Here is an 8,581-nt window from a genome sequence, read left to right as displayed (position 1 = left end):
GAATATTATTTATTTAAAGTGCACACTTAGCATAAATAATAAAGACTTGCTTGAGCTAAATTATGTATGTTTAAACATATATAGATTTTTAAAAATAATTTAGTAAAAATGTCTACTTGGACAAAATACTTTGAGGAAAATATAGAGAAGCTTCAAATAGGTTATTTAGAACTAGTCATTAGTCTTTAATTAATATTTCTAATTTCCTTCCTATTTAGTATTGCACAGGTGGGTATACAACAGAAATAGGGGTAAGTTCTTCTTCATTTTGTATTCTTTGTAATTTTTTTTCCATTAAAATACGTTTATCTCTATAGAAGTAGTAGCTCTCTGTAGACCAAAGCTTTCCTATAATATAATGCCTGCAATGACTTACTTTCCATCTTGCAAAGCAGTTATGCTTTAATTTAAAAAAACACAATATCTAGATTATGAAAATATTTCAATCATATCTGAAAAAAAAACAGACTCAAAATATAGTTAACTTGTTCATATTTTTTTGATTAATGAATGCTTGGATATATTTTATTATCTAATTTAATGATACTTGTTGTGCTTTTTACCCTTGTGTTTTAAATCTTATTTTTTTTCCTTAATTCTGTGTTTTGCTGAGTTAGCTCAGATTATAGATTATATTTCTCCAAAATACACTTTCACTCTTATCTCTATATCCCTCCAGCTTCCAAGTTATATTGATCTAAATTACAGTTTTATAAACTTTTATTCTTCATGTTAGAAAAATAGTCACATTTCTCACATAGAAAAATTTGCTTCTTCACCATAGCTTTTTGCCTTTTATTTACTTTTTAAATCAATTTTATTTCCACCTTCATGAAGAATATCTTAATTTTTTTCCAGAAAAAAAATATAAACAGTTAATTCTCCATTGTCTTCTATGTGTTATAGCTTTTAAAAATTTCTGTTGGTGTTCTAAAAATACTAAAGCTCTGTTTTCTTCCTTAATGCTTCTTCTGTGATTTCCAGTGGACATACAGCTTGGGCTTCATGTATTAATCTCCTGACTCTTGAAGAGTCTTTTATGTTTTCTGGTGTTTCACTTCCCTGTGCTATATCCAGCACCATTCTCTGTTCAGGGGGGTATTGTGTTTTCATAAGGTTTCAATAACACATTTGATTTTTGCTCACATTTGGTGTGCCTACATTTATGTAAAAGTCTTTTCTTGTATGAGCTTTTGGAGAATCAAAAGTCAAGGATCAATTTATAATTTTTTCTTTTTTTTGACTTGTAACATTTTTTTTTTCATTTATTTTTATTAGTTGGAGGCTAATTACTTTACAATATTGTAGTGGTTTTTGCCATACATTGACATGAATCAGCCATGGATTTACATGTGCTCCTCATCCCAATCCCCCCTCCCGCTTCCCTCTCCATCCCATCCCTCTGGGTCTTCCCAGTGCACCAGCCCTGAGCACTTGTCTCATGCATCCAACCTGGGCTGGTGATCTGTTTCACCCATGATAGTATACTTGTTTCAATGCTGTTCTCTCAGATCATCCCACCCTCACCTTCACCCACAGAGTCCAAAAGTCTGTTCTATACATCTGTGTCTCTTTTTCTGTCTTGTATATAGGGTTATCGTTTCCATCTTTTAAAACTCCATATATATGCATTAGCATACTGTATTAGTGTTTATCTTTCTGGCTTACTTCACTCTGTATAATAGGCTCAAGTTTCATTCATCTCATTAGAACTGATTCAAATGTATTCTTTTTAATGGCTGAGTAATATTCCATGGTGTATATGTACCACAGCTTCCTTATCCATTCGTCTGCTGATGGGCATCTAGGTTGCTTCCATGTCCTGGCTATTATAAATAGTGCTGTGATGAACACTGGGCACGTGTCTCTTTCAAATCTAGTTTCCTTGGTGTGTATGTCCAGGAGTGGGATTGCTGGGTCATATGGCAGTTCTATTTCCAGTTTTTTAAGGAATCTCCACACTGTTCTCCATAGCGGCTGTACTAGTTTGCATTCCCACCAACAGTTAAGAGGGTTCCCTTTTCTCCACACCCTCTCCAGCATTTATTGCTTGTAGACTTTTGGATAGCAGTCATCCTGACTAGGGTGTAATGGTACCTCATTGTGGCTTTGATGTGCATTTCTCTGATAATGAGTGATGTTGAGCATCTTTTCATGTGTTTGTTAGCCATCTGTATGTCTTCTTTGGAGAAATGTCTGTTTAGTTCTTTGGCCCACCTTTTGATTGGGCCATTTATTTTTTCAAGCACCCTGAAGCCCAGTGTTTTTAAATGTGGATCTGGAGATCCACAACAGAAGGAGAAAAGGGTAATACATGATTTTATCACATCTCCTCTCTGTGATAATAGGGAGAAATTTTGTTTCAGTTTTTCTAGTCTATCATGTCACTAGAGTATTAGTTACAGAGTGAGTATTTGATTGCAATTTGCTGCTTTACAAGGACTCAAATATGTCTCAATTTTCATAATGTTACATTTTAAAATTATTTTTAAATATATTATTGCGGTGATCTCTCATATTGCCAGAACAGAAACTTCACCTGGTTAATTTTTCATATAATTATTGCTAAATCAATATTTACATATCCTTAGACAAAATTAATTTAAATATTATTAGAGCTTTATCTTATTGTACATACATTCACACCAACATAAGGTTATATTTTGAATTAAAATCTTTTTTTTTGAAATTGAAAATACTATAAAATTATTCTATATAATTAATTCACAAAAGTTTCCTTGTTATATGAGATTAAGCTCTAGTCTGTTTTTTCCTATAATAATTTACTGACTATTTACACTTTGTGGAAATATATCCTCATTAAGCTTGCAGCAATAACTTTTCCAAAGTGCTATGGATTTTATTTTATGGAGAAATAAAATTTCTTGAATCGACTTTATAATGATTTCTGTGTGCATTTTTGCACTGTGTGAGCATGCTACAGAATTAATAAACAGTGAGAGTGGCTGTGGATTTCATCCAAATACTAATGATTGTTCACACAACTGATAAATTGAGAAATTACTCTTGGGAACTGCATTATTACACTGAAGATACATATGTGGGAAACTCAGACCCAACTTCAATCTCACAAAATATTTAAATGCAATTTTTTAATGTAGTTTTAATACCATTTATTTTCCCCCAATCAAGGTGAGAATACTATTATCTCTCAAATAGTTTGTGTAACCCCAACGGAGAGGATGTATCCAGCCTAAAATTCTGATCTAAGTCACAGACAGACTATAGCCAAGATGGTTAAATTTCCTGTCTAATGCAGTAAGAATGATATTTGAAATAGTGTGTCACTCCTGAAATGCAAAGAAAATTGGAATTTTGCAATTTCCCCCTCTCTGACTCTTATCTACAGGACTGAAAAAGAGAACTGACTGTGTTCATATACCTCCTATATTTCTTTTTTGTTTCTGTGAAAGAGAGGAAGCAAGAATGAAAGGAAGAACGAAGGAAAGGAAGGGAAGGAAAAGGGAAAAGAGGTCCGTTATTTAATCGATTAGGCACTATATTCAAAATAGAGAAACTTAGTTGGTTAGTTGAATGCCATAAATGAAGAAAGACCCTATTTGTCTGGAAAAAGAAAATATTTGTTACAAGAATAATCCAGCAAGAAATTTGAGAAGAGGGGATTGGCTTTTGATTTCTTTCTACTTTTATGTATACACATCAACTAGATGCCACAGAGCAAAAATCTAGTTATTACAGCATATTAATTTTTAAAACTACCACTCATGCTATAGTAATATAGCCTAGGTAACCTAAATAATGTAGTTTTGAAACGTGATGGAAGTAGCTATAAGGACATTACTCACTGCACTATTTCCAGTGCATTTGAAGCAAACCACACTCTACTCTTATACTCCTAGCACACAGCAGAGGGCTCTAGTAGTATTGACTATAGCACCGAACACTGCATTCATAACTTGAGCAGAATATAGAAACAGATATTTATTAAAGCCAAGAGCAGAATATAAAAATAAAATGAAAAGGAAGTTAGTTATCATTTAAATTGATGTTCAAATGCAGTTCAGTGTTTTGTTTTTTAAAGTTGCATTATACCTGTTCAGGTTGCTTTTTGCCAGTATTTTCTTAGGTTTCAAAAACTGAAGATGGTGACTACAGTCATGAAATTAAAAGATGCTTGCTCCTTGGAAGGAAATTTATGACAAACCCAGACAGTGTATTATTAAATAGAAAGGTCTATAGTCAAAGCTGTAATTTTTCAGTTGTCACGTATGAATGTGAGAATTGAACCATAAAGAAGGCTAAGTGCTGAAGAATTGATGCTTTCGTATTGTGGTGCTGGAGAAGACTCTTGATAGTCCCTTGGACTGTAAGGAGATCAAAATAGTCAATTCTAAAGGAAATCGGGCCTGGATATTCATTGGAAAGACTGATGCTGAAGCTAAAGCTCCAGTACTTTGGCCACCTGATGCAAAGAGCTGACTCATTGGAAAAGACCCTGATGCTGGGGAAGACTGAAGGCCGAAGGAGAAGGGGGCGGCAGAGGAGGAGATGGTTAGATAGCATAATCAGCTCAATGGACATGAGTCTGAGCAAACTCCAGGGCATAGTGAAGGACAGGGAAGACTGGCGACCTGCAGTCCACGGGGTCACAAAGAGTCGGACATGACTTAGTGACTGAACAACAACAACGTTATGTGAACATTATACAGCTCTGGGAAGCAATGATGAGAGAGGCTTTTGATTCCTCCTTAAGTCATTTTTGCAGTATGACCATTAAGAGTATCCTTATTATAGCAAAAATAACAGTCTTAAAATAGACAGATTATAGCTCATAAATAAAATATAATTATTGGAAAAATTGATATGTACAAGGCACTGGGCTAATCAATGAATAAAAACAGTTATTAATAAGATACACTATCTTTTTGATTCAGTATAAATATTATTAGAAGGAAAATGTAGCACAAGATAAAGGAACTGTCATGAAAGAGATAAAGCTAACCCAAGGTGCCAAAGCAGTTCAAATGAGAAGAATCAGGTGAATTTTTTACTAAGGTGGATCAATGGGGAAAATTAGCATGAGGAGCTTTGGGCACAGAGCAAAAAGCCTCTACCAGGTACAGCATTGGGGCAAACAGGAAAAATATGCAGGAAATTACAGATGCTCAGTTTGACAGATGAGTAGTGTTCAAAAAGAGTAAGAAAGACATAAGCATTGTTAGTTACTTTGGGTTAATCTCATCAAGAATGAATAAACACCTTGATGAACCATTTTACTTAAAAATCAGGATTCAGTATCGCTCCTGCTAAAATCAAAAGATTAAAAATTCTGCACATATCAAGCTATCTTGAAGTCACTAGACAACCATGTACTCAAATATCCACATAAGAATCTCTTCTGGAGTATACAGAAATTATTTTTATTACATCTGATACAATTTAACAATTGTCTAAACATTTTTGCTTTGCTATGGTGTCAGAGTTTGCTACCATAATTCTCATGAATATTCAATGTCTCCATTATATTTTCCCTTAAATATATGATGGGTTTCTAGCAAAATAAAACCCAGCATTTTGTATATATTATAGGCTAAGTTTTGACAAGAAAGTGCCATGGAAACCATAATCCATTTAAATTTATTATTATTGCTAATATGTTTTATAAGGTTAATTGCACTGTGTTTTCAGCTGAACAAATTCATTATTCATCTCTTGAGATGGGTATTTCAAAGTAGTCTCTCAAAATATGCATGGGACACAATATCTTAAATATTTCATTTAAAGCCACACTGTTTAGCAACTTTTTTTTTTCCCATAGCTTAGGCCTACTGTGGGGTTCTTATAAATGTACTGCCTCCCTGAAAGCCAATTTGTCCTCCAGGGCTCCTGACCAACTTCTAAGATTCCACAATAATATTATAAATCTTTGATATTCCTTGCTGAGTGAGAGTAAAGGGTTGCTGATGACTGAGACAGTGTTTTCAGTTTGGAAGCAAATCCTGTCCCATTGAAGATTACTGCTAACTCTTGGAAAAGCACTCTCTCTAGTGGCACTATCTGGACCTCCCTTGTGGCTCAGCTGGTAAAGAATCTGCCTGCAGTGCAGGAGACCTGGGTTCAATCCCTGGATTGGAAAGATCCTCTGGAGAAGGGAAAGGCTACCCACTCCAGTATTCTGGCCTAGAGAATTCCATGGACTGCATAGACCATGGGATCACAAAGAGTTGGACACGACTGAGTGACTTTCACTTCACTGATAAAGACAGTTCAGTCTGGGTGCACTATAGAACTCCCCACTAGAGACTGGTATGAAACATCAGAAGATAATTGCCTGTGACATCTGGCCACTTTATCTTCCATATGCATACTGTCTTCAAGGCTAGCCAGATCCCAACATCTTTCTTCATACAGGCATTTCATTCACATGCAGATATGGTAGAGAGAATGAGTCAAGATGCAATTAAGTAGGGAGGTGGTAAAATCTGCTTCTCACCATACCCAGTCATCTGCCTTAACAATGTGCTATTTAATTCAGTGATACAGGGTGCACATGCTGAGCTATCCAGTAGTCTTTATCTTGTGTGATGCAAAGGTCATCTTTCTCTAAGTTCTTGAAAAGTAAAAACATAATTCTAAAACCCTGAGTCAAGTGGTAACTCTAACAAGGAATTGGCAAGTTAGGAAATACTGAATATCTTAAATCCAGACTATCCAGGTAGAGGCTTGAAGAAGACACATGAAGCAAGCAGTGACCCAATATTTCTTTTCTGGAAAAATGACTTTAGATAGCCACTTTTAAGAAGGTTGGAAAAAAGTTGGTAGGAGTGTTTAGCTTTCTCTGAGTTATTCTGTGCATCTTCTTCTCATTTGCCATCAGCTCCATTCTCCACCACTTTCTGTTTGCTATCTCATTAAATGTATTCTGGTAGAATAGCCTCCTTTGGCAGCACAGCTTACCCATAGTGCAAGTTATAATAACGTTAATGTGGTTTCTCTTTGGCCTTCTCTCCTGGAAGATGGCATATGCTTCGACTGGTAAAGAATTGCATAACTGCTTCCTACTTGCTAATGTGGTCACAGCTAACCCTATTCTAATGGTATTGGAGGATGTTATGATCCACTACAGATGTTATTTGTGAATGCACCAACCAAATTCAATATTATGGACTCATGTCTTTTTCAGAGACATGTTCTCCTCCCAGAATGTAGCTGCTATCTTTAGACAATCAAGCCAGTCAAAGCAAAATAAAAAATCTAAGAAATAATAAAGAAAATAAAGGTGCATAATTACATTATTCCCATAGCTTATTTCTATACCCCAATCCTTAAAAGCTTTTCAATAGTATCTCCCCCTTTTCTCCTCTCATATTCAACTGGAAGTCATGCATCATTATAACCTGCAAGATGTCTTCCCCTTCTGAGTTAAGAAACATACTTTGTTTTGCTTATTGAAACTGTCCAAGAGACCACTGCATCAAGGGTGGTAAGGAACTTACTTTTCCATGTAATATTATGTTTCTTTGTCTATTTATGTGTTTTAGTAATAGTCTGTAGCCTGACGGGAAGAAATATATCAAAGTGTGCCAAACTGATATACTAATCTCTGATCTGAATCTTAATGTGTTCATCTTAATGGGTTGGCAGTTTGTTCTCCTACAGGATAAACAAAGCCTAGAACAGAATAATTATTAATTCCAACATATTCTTCTATACTCCCCTAGAACTACTGATATGGGTTAAAATATATTCTATTTGTATGCTATTTTCAGATTCATAGTACTATCAAAACTTTTAAGGTTTAATAAAAAGACTAGATACATTGACTATACTCCACCTATTTACTTTTATTTTTCAATTTTTATTGAGATGATTAACATATGATATATTAGTTTCAAGTGTACAACACGATGATTCAATATGTGTATGTATTGTAAAATGATTACCACAGTAAGTCGAGCTATACTCTACTAATTTTTAAATATCATTCACACAATAAATGTCAGAAAACAATAGATGGAGTATCATTCTAATGATCCAAAGTTAGCCAAATGACTATACTATGAATTCATTTCATACTGTGAATACCAGTATCAAAGATATCAGACCACTTTACCTGCCTCCTGAGAAACCTGTATGCAGGTCAAGAAGCAGCAGTTAGAACCAGACATGGAACAACAGACTGTTTCAAAATTGAGAAAGGATTACCTCAAAGCTGTATATTGTCACCCTGCTTATTTAACTTATATGCAGAGTACATCATGCGGCATGCCAGGCTGGATGAAGCACATGCTGGAATCAAGATTGCCAGGAGAAAAATCAGTAACCTCAGATATGCAAATGACACCACTCTTATAACATAAAGTGAAGAGGAACTGAAGAGCCTCCTGACGAAGGTGAAATAGGAGAGTGAAAAAGCTGGCTTAAAATTCAACATTCAAAAAATGAAGATCATGGCATCCGGTCCCATCAGTTCATTCAGTTCAATTCAGTCCCTCAGTCATGTCCGACTCTTTGTGACCCCATGAATTGCAGCACGCCAGGCCTCCCTGTCCATCACCAACTCCTGGAGTTTACTCACACTCATGTCCATCGGGTCGGT

This window comes from Odocoileus virginianus, chromosome 14 (assembly GCF_023699985.2).
Source record: "Odocoileus virginianus isolate 20LAN1187 ecotype Illinois chromosome 14, Ovbor_1.2, whole genome shotgun sequence".
NCBI lineage: Eukaryota > Metazoa > Chordata > Mammalia > Artiodactyla > Cervidae > Odocoileus > Odocoileus virginianus.
The sequence above is the reverse complement of the archived record's forward strand: the minus strand, read 5'-3'. Positions refer to the sequence as shown.